Source organism: Rhincodon typus, chromosome 14 (genome assembly GCF_021869965.1).
Source record: "Rhincodon typus isolate 14 chromosome 14, sRhiTyp1.1, whole genome shotgun sequence".
Classification (NCBI taxonomy): Eukaryota; Metazoa; Chordata; class Chondrichthyes; order Orectolobiformes; family Rhincodontidae; genus Rhincodon; species Rhincodon typus.
In genome coordinates, this window is record NC_063345.1 from 50,645,680 (window position 1) to 50,658,310 (window position 12,631).

A 12,631-nucleotide genomic window follows, 5' to 3' on the forward strand; every position below is an offset into this window, starting at 1 on the left:
CACTGCGTTATCTCTGACTCCAGCATCTGCGGTTCTTACTCCGCAGGAAAATATTGAGTTTTTTTCTCCCTTTAACATTGAACCATATGAAACAAAGATTAAGCCGCCAAATCTTATAATTAAAAAAGAAGTATCAATGCTTTCTACAAGGGACAAAGTCCTCAATCGGATTTGAGCAGAGCAATTAAATGCAGAATCTGACAAATTAAGTGAACTGAGACATTAATTGGAGTTTTGTTTGCACTCATCCTTTATGCCTGGCTTTCTGATGCAACATGGACTAAAGTTGAAACCCTGCTGTGAAGAAAGCAGTCAGTACAATAACAATAATATCTTCTTATTTCTTCTTCTGAGAGTCCATGCGTTATTTAGAATCCATTTCCTCAGTAAAAGCATTTGAGTCTCCTTCAACCTTTTAACATTGAAAGATGAGATTTTTTTGACAATGGAAGTCAAAAGTGACACTAGAATTGCAAACGTCAACAGGTCACAGTTTAGTCTGTCTGCTTGCACTGCACTAAAACCAGCAACCATTCAGACTCCATATACAAGGATCCAATGGTTATAAAGAGTGACAAAAATAAAAGCATAATAGCTCATTTATTGATGTAACACTGCAGTTACAGTGGAAAATATTTGAACAGCATAGGTTTAAGGTGAGAGGGGAAAGATTTAAAACGGATGAAAGGACCAACTTTTTCACACAGAGGGTGGTGCGTGTATGGAATGAGCTGCCAGAGGAAGTGGTGGAGGCTGGTACGATTACAGCATTTAAAAGGCATCTGCATGGCTACATGAATAAGAAGAGTTTAGAGGGTTATGGGCCAAATGAGGTTGCAGACTTGCTAGCCGAGCCGGTGTGTTTGATTACAGACATTTTGTCACCCTGCTAGGTAACATCGTCAGTGCACATCCAGTGAAGCGTTGGTGTTCTGTCCCGCTTGTTGTTTATATGCCTTGGTTGGCTGGGTTGGTTGGCATCACTTCCGGTTCTGTTTTTCAGTGGTTTGTATATCGGGTCCAGTTCAATGTGCTTGTTGACAGAGTTCTGGTTGGAATGCCAGGCCTCCAGGAATTCCCTGGCATGTCTCTGCTTGGATCATGCTATTATGGATGAGAGACAACTCCTGAGCTGATCAACTCATTTCTCTCTGTATCTTATTTCTCTAGCCCCAAGCTGTTCAGCTGCCTGAGAACCAATCACATTGTTTGGTTTTGTTATCAATAACTGGTTACTGGTCTCGAGACCAAACAACTTCTTGTGGTCAACCTCCTACAACTGTACACAACTCCACAGCTCCACAGCATCAACAACCCAAACTTCAATGACTGCTTATTCAAATAACTGGTGACACAATAATTGCCATGAGTGTCAGATTACTTACTTTACAAACCATGCAGCAATTATTTAAAATGCTTATTTCAGTCTTATTGCAGTCCACAATTATTTTTAAAAATAGCACAAAAATAAAAGTATTTACAGCAGTATTATGACACATTCCTCTCAATGCCACTTGCGCAGTTGAGGAAAACCTGCACGTGGGGGAACACAACTACGTTCTCGAATCCTACCACCCAGGCTGTAGCACTGACCTCCTCATGGGGATGAAATTTATTGGTATGACCTTTCCCAGACAGTATCGGTCACTGTCCTGATGCTTTTGTGGGTGCATGGCTGAGAGATCACCCGTTGCTCCCTGGAAGAAGCCTGTAGCACAGAATTTGAGAGCAGTAGTCACCTTCACAGTTACCAGTAGAGGATGACCTCCCAGTCTTGCAGAACAGCCCTCAGATCCCACTCCAGCACAGGAAACATTCTGTCACAGTATCTCAGGACATACAGAGCTTGTGTTGACACAGTGCATCGCTCATCACTAGGAAGTAGGGTCATGGCTGAGAAACCCTGGGCACCCTGTGCACCCGACATTGACCAGATGGGCCATGTAGTTGTGACTTCCATCTGGACAGGATACTCTCGCCCTCTACAGCAGCCTGTTGCTGCTCCTGGATTTGTCACCAGCCTCTTGCATCTGTTTTCACCTTCTTAGGAAGTTAGCCACAGCAACCAACATGTCACCAGCAGTACTTTTGGTGGCTGTGTCCTAAAATGGGAACAGTGGGAGCGCAAGAAGTTCTTAGATCTCACAACAAAAAATGGTGGTATACCCTGCAGATGAAGTTTGAACACACTTCTCTAAACAATAAGTTAAGCTACATCCTGAGAACAGGGGCATGTTTCCATCATCCATCCACATTCAGACTCAGCATGAGCAGCAACTTGGTGAAGCTGCCACACCAGTTGAGTGGCCATCCAATGTCATTGAGAAGGGACTGCTTGCAGCACTTCGACACCCTTCCAATCCTAGACAAACATCAAACACTTAACTTCTCACTGCATTCAGTACAGACCATCATTACACTTACAGGATAGCTGATGAAGCGATGTTGTGTGGCTCCCATAGGGTCCTTGGAATTTGAATAAATAAAGGCTCACTTTCTGTCAGTATTGATATTTTGTAACATTATTGCTGCTAAATTCACCATCATTGAAATGCCTAGATTCCATTTGTAAGTATCAATATCACATCATAAATTTTGTGTGATCAGCATCTGACTCCTAAGCACCTTGACTCTGTGTACATAGCAAATTGGAGATGAAATGCTAAATTTAGCTTGGGTTTATAAATAGTTGTCTCATGTGTTTATTGCCATGAGAGGGGAAAGCAAATGATAGAAGAATTACTCCACATCCAGGCCTGTTCCAATCATCAAAGGTTCATTATTTACACCAGTGGGGAGTAAGGTACCCAAAAGTCCAGACAACCTCTCTACTAAACAAAGGAGAACATACACATTTAATGTGTTGATTTTTGGTACACCTTGAGGGTCACAAATCAACTGTTTGATTAATTGATTACATACACATCCTATCAGGTTCATCATGAGCCTGCATGATCAGTCCAGGATCAACTTTGGGTCATCTGACAATCCCATGCTGTTTACCAGATGCTTCTTATCAATTCTCCTTGGGCCATCACCTTAATCAACCACCTTCCAGATTTAGCTCCTACACCAGTTATACAGCACTCCCCGACTGATACAAGAGGAGCTCTTCAAGTCACCTTAAACTGAATATCCACAGGAATGGAGTCAAATTTCATAATGCCTGTATATTTCATATTCCATTTTGTTATATGACACAATACATGGCTATACTTTGCTACATCACACAACATCTTATGAAAGATAACTGTCTTCTATTGTTGCCCCACCCAAAAAAAAAATCCAGTCCCTTCTTTCAGTAATAGACTCCTGCTAGTCTGGTTAACTGACCTTTATATTTGTTATATGTGCATAATTTTTCAAGATTGCCTGGTATTCTCTGCTTCACCTGTTTGGGGAACATAGTGGTACCGCCGCCTTGTTTAGACTCTGTGAGGGAGATCCCACGTGAGCATAATTTTTCCATTTCATACCAGTATCAGTGAGATGGTATTGGAGAGAGGTGTTGTCCCATAGGACACCAATGTTTCCCTTCTGTTGGTGGGGCTAATGTCCTGCATCTGCAGTTAATGCTCAGGGCCATCCCTGTTCCAGGGGTTTCATTGGCCTTGCAGTTGTGAACTGCTGGCTGGATGCTCATTATTGCCTTTTAGGGCACAAGTATTCAGTGTCCCGTTATATCTAGTCAGCTTGGCTGGCTATGTGCCATTGATACAGTTGGGTACCTCTCATTTTGGATCCTGCTTGAGATTGTGCTTCTACCATCATAGCCCATAAACATAGTACAATTGCCCTTGCTTAACCTTTCCAATGTCTTCCCATTTTCTATTAATGGGGTAGTTGATAGTTTTAGCAATGGGCTTCCTTCACCACAACCCCATCTAGTTATATCCCCATTGCCCTCCATCCTAAACTAGTCTGATCGCCCTGGGCTTTGTCAGCTTATTATGAGATCTTTCAAAGTGCCTTTCAGCCATTCCATATTTTCTTTGGCCAATTTGTCAAGAATCCACTGCGAGATCTTCATTTCCCCATTTCAAGCCATGTCTATGATTGTATTTCGGCAAGCTTCATGTCTCAGTCCCACCTCATTTGGTGAAGTTCCCATCAAATCAAACACTTCCATATTGCTAAAAGTTTGTTTTTCCTTGGTTTGATTCTGCTATATAGTTTGTATTCCTTACAAACCTTTCTACAGGAGATCAGAAGGGTGTAATTTCTACCAATTCTTATAAATGTGAGATCGGCACTGATATAAAAGGTCTATAATTCTTTGATAAACTGACAAGGTTGAGAGCATCATTTCTCTCATTTGACATTGGAAGGTCAAATAAATACGGGCTGTCAGTCTTGCAGCTGTAATTACAATGTCTATTTGCATGCTGTAAGTTGTTTTACGATTAAGATTGGAGGAGCTGATGCACAACATCTTAGCCTGATCCCACTGACTCTACTTTAAATGCTTTTTGCACTACATATCTACTAAATAGGACAACATTCTATTATTTCACTGGTGATTTGTAACTATTAAACAAGTCTTTAATTCATACTCCAATGATAAGGATGAAATTCAATCATTTTCTGAGCTGTAAATGTTTTTTACAGCTTGACCAAGTCATTAAACAAAACTTCCTTGGGATCTTAAAGTTTTACAGGATATGATCTTGCTTTCTCAGTCTTGTCTTATCATTTATCTTTGCCATTCTTCCTTTGATTTTTGAGTGTGATGTTAGGCTCAAATTGTCTATATTTGTATTTGCTTTCAGTTCATCTATTTCCTTTTTTTAAAGTCAACATATTCTATAATTCAGTCCCTCTGAATAAAAAGATCCAGAATTATGCCGTTTAATTTGTTTTGTTATTCACTAGTTCTCTATCTGCAAATTACTTCATTCAGTAACATTAAAATAATATCATGCATGGACTTAAAATTCTCTAGCTTTTTTTTTCATTTGTATCCATCTTGAACAGATGATACAAAGGTAAGTAGAGGGACAGGTAGTGTTGAGGAAGTGGGGAGGCTGCTGAAGGACTTGCACAGGCTAGGATAGAAGGCAAAGAAGAGACAGATGGAATATGATTTGGCAAAGTGTGGGGTTATACACTTTGATTGGAAGAATAGAGGCACAGTCCATTTTCTAAATGGGAAAGGTTTCAGAAATTGAAAACACAAAGGAATTTAAGAGTCCTAATTTGGGATTCTCTTAAGATTAACATGCAGGTTCAGTTAGCAGTTAGGAAAGTAAATGCAATGTTGACGTTAATTTCAGGAGGGCTAGAATACTAGAGCAGAGATGTGCTGCTGAAGCTGTATTAGGCTCTGGTCAGACCACATGTGGAATATTGTGAGCAGTGTTGGGCCCCTTATCTAAGGAAAGATGTGTTGGCTTTGGAAGGGACTCCAGAGGAGATTTACAAGAATGATCTTGTCATATGAGAAGTGGTTGAGGATTCGGGGTCTGTACTCAGTAGAGTTTAGAAGGATGAGGAGGGATCTCATTGAAACTCACTGAATACTTAGAGGCCTGGATAGAGTGGATAGAGAATATCTTTCCACTATTAGGAGAGACTAGGACCTGAGGGCACAGCCTCAGAGTGAGATGAGGAGGAATTTCTTCAGCCAGAGGGTGGTTAATCTGTGGAACTCATTGTCGCTCAAGGTCATGGAGGCCAAGTCATTGAGTGCATTTAAAAGATATAGATAAGTTCTTGAATGGTTAGGTTACCGAGGTTTATGGGGAGAAGGCAGGAGAATGGGGTTGAGAAACACATCAACCATGATCAGTGCTGATTGAATACGTTGAATGGCCTAATTGTACTTCTATTTCATATAGTCTTATGGTCTTATAGTCTTACATTTTATTAAGTGTTCTAATTCCAAAGCCCTTGATTGTTCAAGTATATTTTTTTTTCTCTTTAGTTTTGCAATTTTACTCAGTTTAGCAAGTCCTATGGTCTTCAGTCTAGTTCGTCTAAGGAGGAAGTGTCAATGTCTTACTCTCTTACTTTATTGGTCACATTAACCATTTTATACTCAATCTTGGTCAAGTAGGTGCACATGATTGAAACCCTGTGTATCAGTTCAATGCTTCCCATCCTTTGTACCAAATATTTTGAATTGGTTTCAGCATATACTTGCACACTTATGCGGTATCCCAATACCAAAACATACATTCTTAACTCTCATATGATCTTATCAAAAAAATCTTGTGAGATTTTACTTATCTTTCGATGCAATGTTCCTTCTGCTTCGGGTAACAGCTCAATTATCAAATTTCTGTTCTGTTAAAAAGAAAGAGAAGGTCACAAATGTCACCAAGAGAAAGTGATCAATTTTCTGCTAAACTTTTTTTTAACAGTAGGACGCATTATTATAATTTTTGTTTGCTCTCAAGCTTCTTCTGTCACCAGTCTCCACCCTTAAACTCTTTCTCCCATCCAATTTTGCAATTCAACTAGTGGTCATCCTGTATCATTCCTGAACCCTGGAGAGAGTTACAGTCCAATGAAATATTTTCATAATATCTTTAAAACAGAAATCAAACATTTCTGTTTGATTTCAGGCAATAGGACACTTTGTTCATTCTCTTAGAAATTTATATTGTATATATAAATTGTCTTAATGCAATATTTCATTTATTCCTTCCAGACATGAACAAATTTTCTTCTATACATTGAAATGACTGAGACTGTATGCACGCATTTTACTATTTTCTAGAATCCTTTTAAATTTCAGGTAACTTCTTCATTTAAAAGTTTTAGAATGCCAAGCCATGTGAGTTTTAATGCAATTTCTTCTTGTTATATGCTGTAGTGTGTGTAGGCTTAGTGGTTTCGAAATGCCTGCCACTCAATATATTTGATGTTTTCATAGTAGTTCTCCAATGTTGAGGTACATTGCTAACAAATGGATCGTCCATCGTTGTGCTGTGACATTCAGTCTGCATACAAATTCAGAAATTCAAAGCTATTGGGAAAAAAAAACTTTCTGTATCTGCAACTATCTGAAAAAACCAAACAATATCTATCCATTCCATGGCAAAATGGATTAATTAGTCTGGCATGTTGATTAAAGAAAGTGCAATATTTTGAGCATTATACATCCTGTGAGCTGTACAGTGAGTTTACTGCTGATCCAAAAATGGATGGAGCAAAGCTTCTTGGATTTACTTTGGTCAACAACCCCTTCTTCCTGTACAGAGATAATGTACATTGCCATATGTTGTCGTTCTTTTCTGAACAAAGGAAAAGTCTATATCTTTGTTGGATTTTACTTTCTTTTTCCAAGCTCTTTGATATCACTTTTTTCAGATTTCAGAACATATCTTCTGACAATTTTGATCAAAGAAAAGTATTCTCCAAAAATTCCAATTTTCTTTATACTTCTCCAATGCACCAATTCACACCAGTGAATATTTAATATGAGGAAATCTTATCATCCAGAATTAAAGATTCAGCCATATGTTAAAATGGTATTTAGAAGTTCACTCAGGCCAGTAAATGTAATACCAAACATAACAATTCAACCATATAAGTTCTGAAGTTAACCATGTACTCAGACCTCTTTCCGCAAACTAAATACTAATCCACCAGTAAGCTTCACATGGTCAACAAGAAAAGACCACATTCAGACTGAGCCCAAATGAGTGTATAGTTCAGGGAATTTGAAGGCAGTGTGGGAATTTGGTACGGAGGTGAAGAGGTATTTTTTGCTTTTTTTTTAGGCTCATAGCTTATCAAGTTTTTACTAACCAAATAAATTGAAGCCCAGAGTCAGGTTCCCAACACAAAAGAGTAACAACTCAGGAGAACCATAATTTCATCGCTTGGTGATAGCTACTAATTTAGAATCACAATTAGCTTTATTGACACATGTACTCACATGAGTACCGTGAAAAGTTTACAAGTCACCACTTACGGCAGCATCTTAGGTACAAAGGGACCAAGGTACAGATTCTTGCGTACAAATTCTTAGGAAAAAAAGGTAGAAAAATAAAGAAATAAAAAGTCCAGCATTACAGACCTTCAAAAGTAAAAATCATAGTAATAAATTAGAAAAATAAAGAGATAAAATGTTCAGAATAACAGTCCTCCCATGACAATATAACATATAACAAAGGAAGAAAAATAAATTAAAAAAGAGAATTTGACCATCTATTCTAGTTTATTTTCAGATTAAAGGTAAATAGGGGAAATGTTTACAGGTTAACAATGAAAAGACCAGTAGGAAATTTTTAAAAATCAATATTAGAGATAACTACATTAAACAAAAACAGGGATGCAGGGCTAGGCACAGCAGATGAGGGGACAACTATGAGAAGGGGGACAGACAATGCAGGACTGAGGGTGTTATACTTAAACACAAACAGCAAACGAAACAAGGTAAATGAGTTTGGAGCATAAATTGAAATTGGCAGGTATAATGTTGTAGGCATTGCTGAGACATGGCTGCAAGGGGATCAGGGCTGACAACTAAATATTTAAGGATACACATCCTTTTGAAAGGACAGACAGATGGGCGGAGGGAGCAAGGTTACCTTGCTGGTAAGAAATAAAAGTAAATTGATGTATTGTACCCATATGATGTGGGAGCTGGTGGACCCCATTGTGGTTCATAGTGACCTCATCTGTAGCAAGTGTTGGTTGCTTAAGGAACTCTGGCTCAGAGTTGATGAACTGGAGTCTGAGCTTCGAACACTGCAACATGTCAGGGAAGGGAAGAGTTACCTGGACACCCTGTTTCAGGAGACAGTCGTACACCTTAGATTAACTACATCAAATTCAGTCAGTGGTCAGGGACAAGATGGTATGCCTATGAACGAGGCAGGTCGAGGGATCCAGGAGGTTGTGCTAAAGGAGCCTCAGCCCTTGAGCTTGTCTAACTGGTTTGAGATTCGTGCTCTCTGTGTGGACGAGCGTGGGGATCATAGTGAGGATGTGCAGACTGGCCAAGGTGTCATAATAGAGGGAGCCATTCAAGAGGGGAAAGAAAAATATAGTTGTAATTGGAGATAGTATAGTCAAGGGAAAAGACACTGTTCTCTGTGGCCAGGATCGAAGTTCTGGAGCAAAAACAGACGTTGCTGGAAAAGCTCATCAAGTCCGGCAGCATCTGTGAAAAAAAAAAATCAGAGTTAACATTTCGGGTCCGGTGGACCCTTCCTCAGAACAGAACTTCTTTGAAGTTCTGAAGCCTACATTGCCAGCCAGGTGCTGAGATTCAGGATATCTCACCTGGGTTGCAGAGGGACTTGGAGTGGGAGGGAAATGACCCTTGTCACGATCCACGTAAGTTGCAATGAAATAGGCAGAAAGAGGAAAGAGATTCTGCTGAGGGAATATGAGAAGCTAGCGGCTAAATTAGAAAGCAGAATCAAACAGGTCATAATCACTGGATTACTTAAAAGATAATGACCATTGAGCAAGTTGGCACAGGATCAACAAGAATGGGGATATGGTGGAGAAGATCCACTAGTAGGAGAGACTGGTACCCAAGGACACAGCCTCAGAGTGAACCCTTTAGAATAGAGATGAGGAGGTATTTCTTCAACTGTAGGCTATTTAATCTGTGGAACTCATTGCCACAGTAGACTGTGGAGGCCAAGACATTTTGATTGGTTAGAGTGTTGACTGGATTTAATGTAATGTCAGAGCATACTCATACCCAAGTTGTCTTCGGTCACTTCTCTCACTTATATCCTGGCCATCCCATGAGGCTACTGTCTTCTTCATTTAGGCTCAGGCAAGGTGATTAGGATACACTTGTATCCAGGTGGCCATCTGTGTCCTTGTATTTCAGGTTTCAGCTCCAGCTGAAAGGCGAAACTGAACAATCAAAGAGTCACTTGATGCCAGGTCTGTTCCAATTATCAGAAGTTTATTATTTACACTGGTGGGGACCAAGTTACTTGAAAGTGCAGACAGCCTCTTCAGTGAACAAAGGAAAACATACACTTTTTCTGCATTTATTTTTAGTTCATCTTGGCTGTCAAAATCGTTTTGTTAATCAACTACATATACATCCAATCAGGTTCATCATGTGGCTGCATGATCAGGCAGTGGACAGCTTTGGCTCATCGGATGGTCTCACGCTGTTTACCACACACCTCTTATCAACTCTCCTTAGACCTTCACAATACATCTTATTCAACCACATTTCAGACTTAGTTCCTGCACCAGTTATAATAAGATGGGGCCTCTTCAAGCCACCTTAAACTGAATATTCAGAGTAATGCAATTAAATCCTATAATGCCTGTAACTTAACACTCCATTTTGTTCTTTGCTGTGTGGCTACACTTTGTTATATAACACAGTACATGGCTATACTTTGTACATCATACAGTATATTATTAGCGGTAGTTCCCTCTGCCATGTTGCCTCCCAACAACCAGAAGACCAGAAGAAATAAGAACAGGAGAAGTCTGTTTGGTCCATCAAGCCTTCTCCACCAGTCAATAGGATCATGGCTGATTCGACATTCCTCATGTCCACTTTCCTGTGTTTTTCTCACAACTCATGATTCCATACTGATCAAGAATCTGTGTATCTCAGTCTTAAATATACACAAAGATTCTGCTCTCACAGCTCTCTGTAGAAAGGGTTTCCAAAGATTTGCAACCTCTGAGAGAAGAAATTCCTCCTCATCACAGTTTTTAATTGGCACCCCTTAATTCTGTGACTGATCTCTGGTCCTAGACTCTCCCATGAGGGGAAACATCCTGTCAGCATTTATCCTGTCAAGTCCATTAAGAACCTTAATGTATTTCATTCTTCTAAACTCCAGTGAGTAGAGTCCCAACCTGTTTACTCTTTGTTCATAAAACAATCCCTCCGTATTAGGGATCATCTTGTGAGCCTTCGCTGAACTGTCTGCAATAACATATTTTTGCTTAAAGAAGGGGACCAGAACTGCTCACAGTTTTCCAGAAGTGGTCTTACCAGCACCCTGTACTATTGCAGTAAGACTTCCCCACTCTTATACTCCAACCTCCTTGAAATAAGGGTCAACATTCCATTAGTCTTCCTGATTACCTGCTGCACCTGTGTACTAGCTTTCTGTGTTTCATGCACAAGTTCCCCCAAGTCCCTTTGTGTTGCAGCTTTCTGCCTTTATTTTCTCCATTTAAGTAATACCCTCTGCTTTTGTTCTCCCTTCCAAACTGAACAACCTCACATTTTCCTACATTGTGCTCCATTTGTCAACTTGATGCCCATTATTTAATCTACCAGCAATCTCTCTCTGAACGCTTGCTGTCCTCTTGCAACCTGCCTATTTTTGTGTCATCTGCAAATGTGGCTACTGTACATTCACTTCCTTCCTCCAAGTCGTTAATATATATTGCAAAGAGTTGTGGTCCCAGGACTGATCACTGTGGAGCCGTACTGGTAACAGGTCACCAACCTGAAAAAGAACCCTTTATCCTCCATCATTGTTTCCTACCCATGAGCCAATATACTACCGCCAACACCATGGGTTCTTGTTTTATGACTTGACCTATTGTGAGGTACCTTGTCATGCACATTTTTGAAGTCCAAATCAAACACATATGCCAGTTCCCCCTATCCATTCTGGTTGACATGTCCTTGAAAAACTTGAAAATATTAGTTAGACACAATTTCATGAAGCCATGCTGACTCTGCTTGATTAGACTATGATTTTGCAAATGCCCTGCTATTACTTCCTTTGTATTATTTCTATTGCATTGCTGCAACCAGCAAATGTTGATTCCATGCTTTCATCGCCAGATACCTCCACAAAAGCCTCCATGTTGCCTTTTACCCCCCAGTACTCTGACAGCCCATTTCCACTCATTCAGCACTTGTGGAGGCCCAACACTTTGAACTTTGCCTATAACTATCTTTCCTGTCACCTGATCCCCAGCATTTCATTTTCATGATGCCCAGCCTGCTTTTCTATGGTTTGCCCATGGAGACCATGGTAGTGGTCAGTGCTACTAACTCCACCTCCAATAGTCTACCATGTCCTCTGATGCTGTTCTACTGTATTCCCACTCACCGTGAGCAGCCCCCTTCACAGTCTTTGTCCCCAACTTGGCAAATGTCTCTGCTTCTCCTGTCCCAGCCTCGAGTTCATAGCTTTTTCCAACAGTGAAACCCTTTGCACCTAGAGGCACTCATTTTACTCTCCCGTAAGCTCAGCAGATGGGCCCCAGACCTATGACCAACTTTAACAAGCAGCTCCTATACATGACCAGACCACTGCCCACTTTCGATGACTGATAGTATACAATTCCCCTGGCAGCTTATGCTAGATCCACAGGACTGACCGCGGAACACACATCTGCAGGGACAAATCCCTGCTCACGAGTGTCCAAACTCAATCATGGACCATGGCAAAACATGGAATGACTGCAGACTGTGACCATGACAAATGGTACCACTACACCCTGAACAAGAGCAGGATTAATGCTGCCCATACTTCAACTTGAAACCAGACCATTTGGGAGAGATGTTAGGAAGCAGTTCCACATGCAAAGGGCAGTAGAGGTTTGGAACTCTCTTCCCAAAATGACAGTGGATGCTGGATTAGTTGTTAATTTTAAATCCGGGACACATAATTTTTTATGATGCAAAGGTACTAAGGGATATGGGCCAAAGGCAGGTATA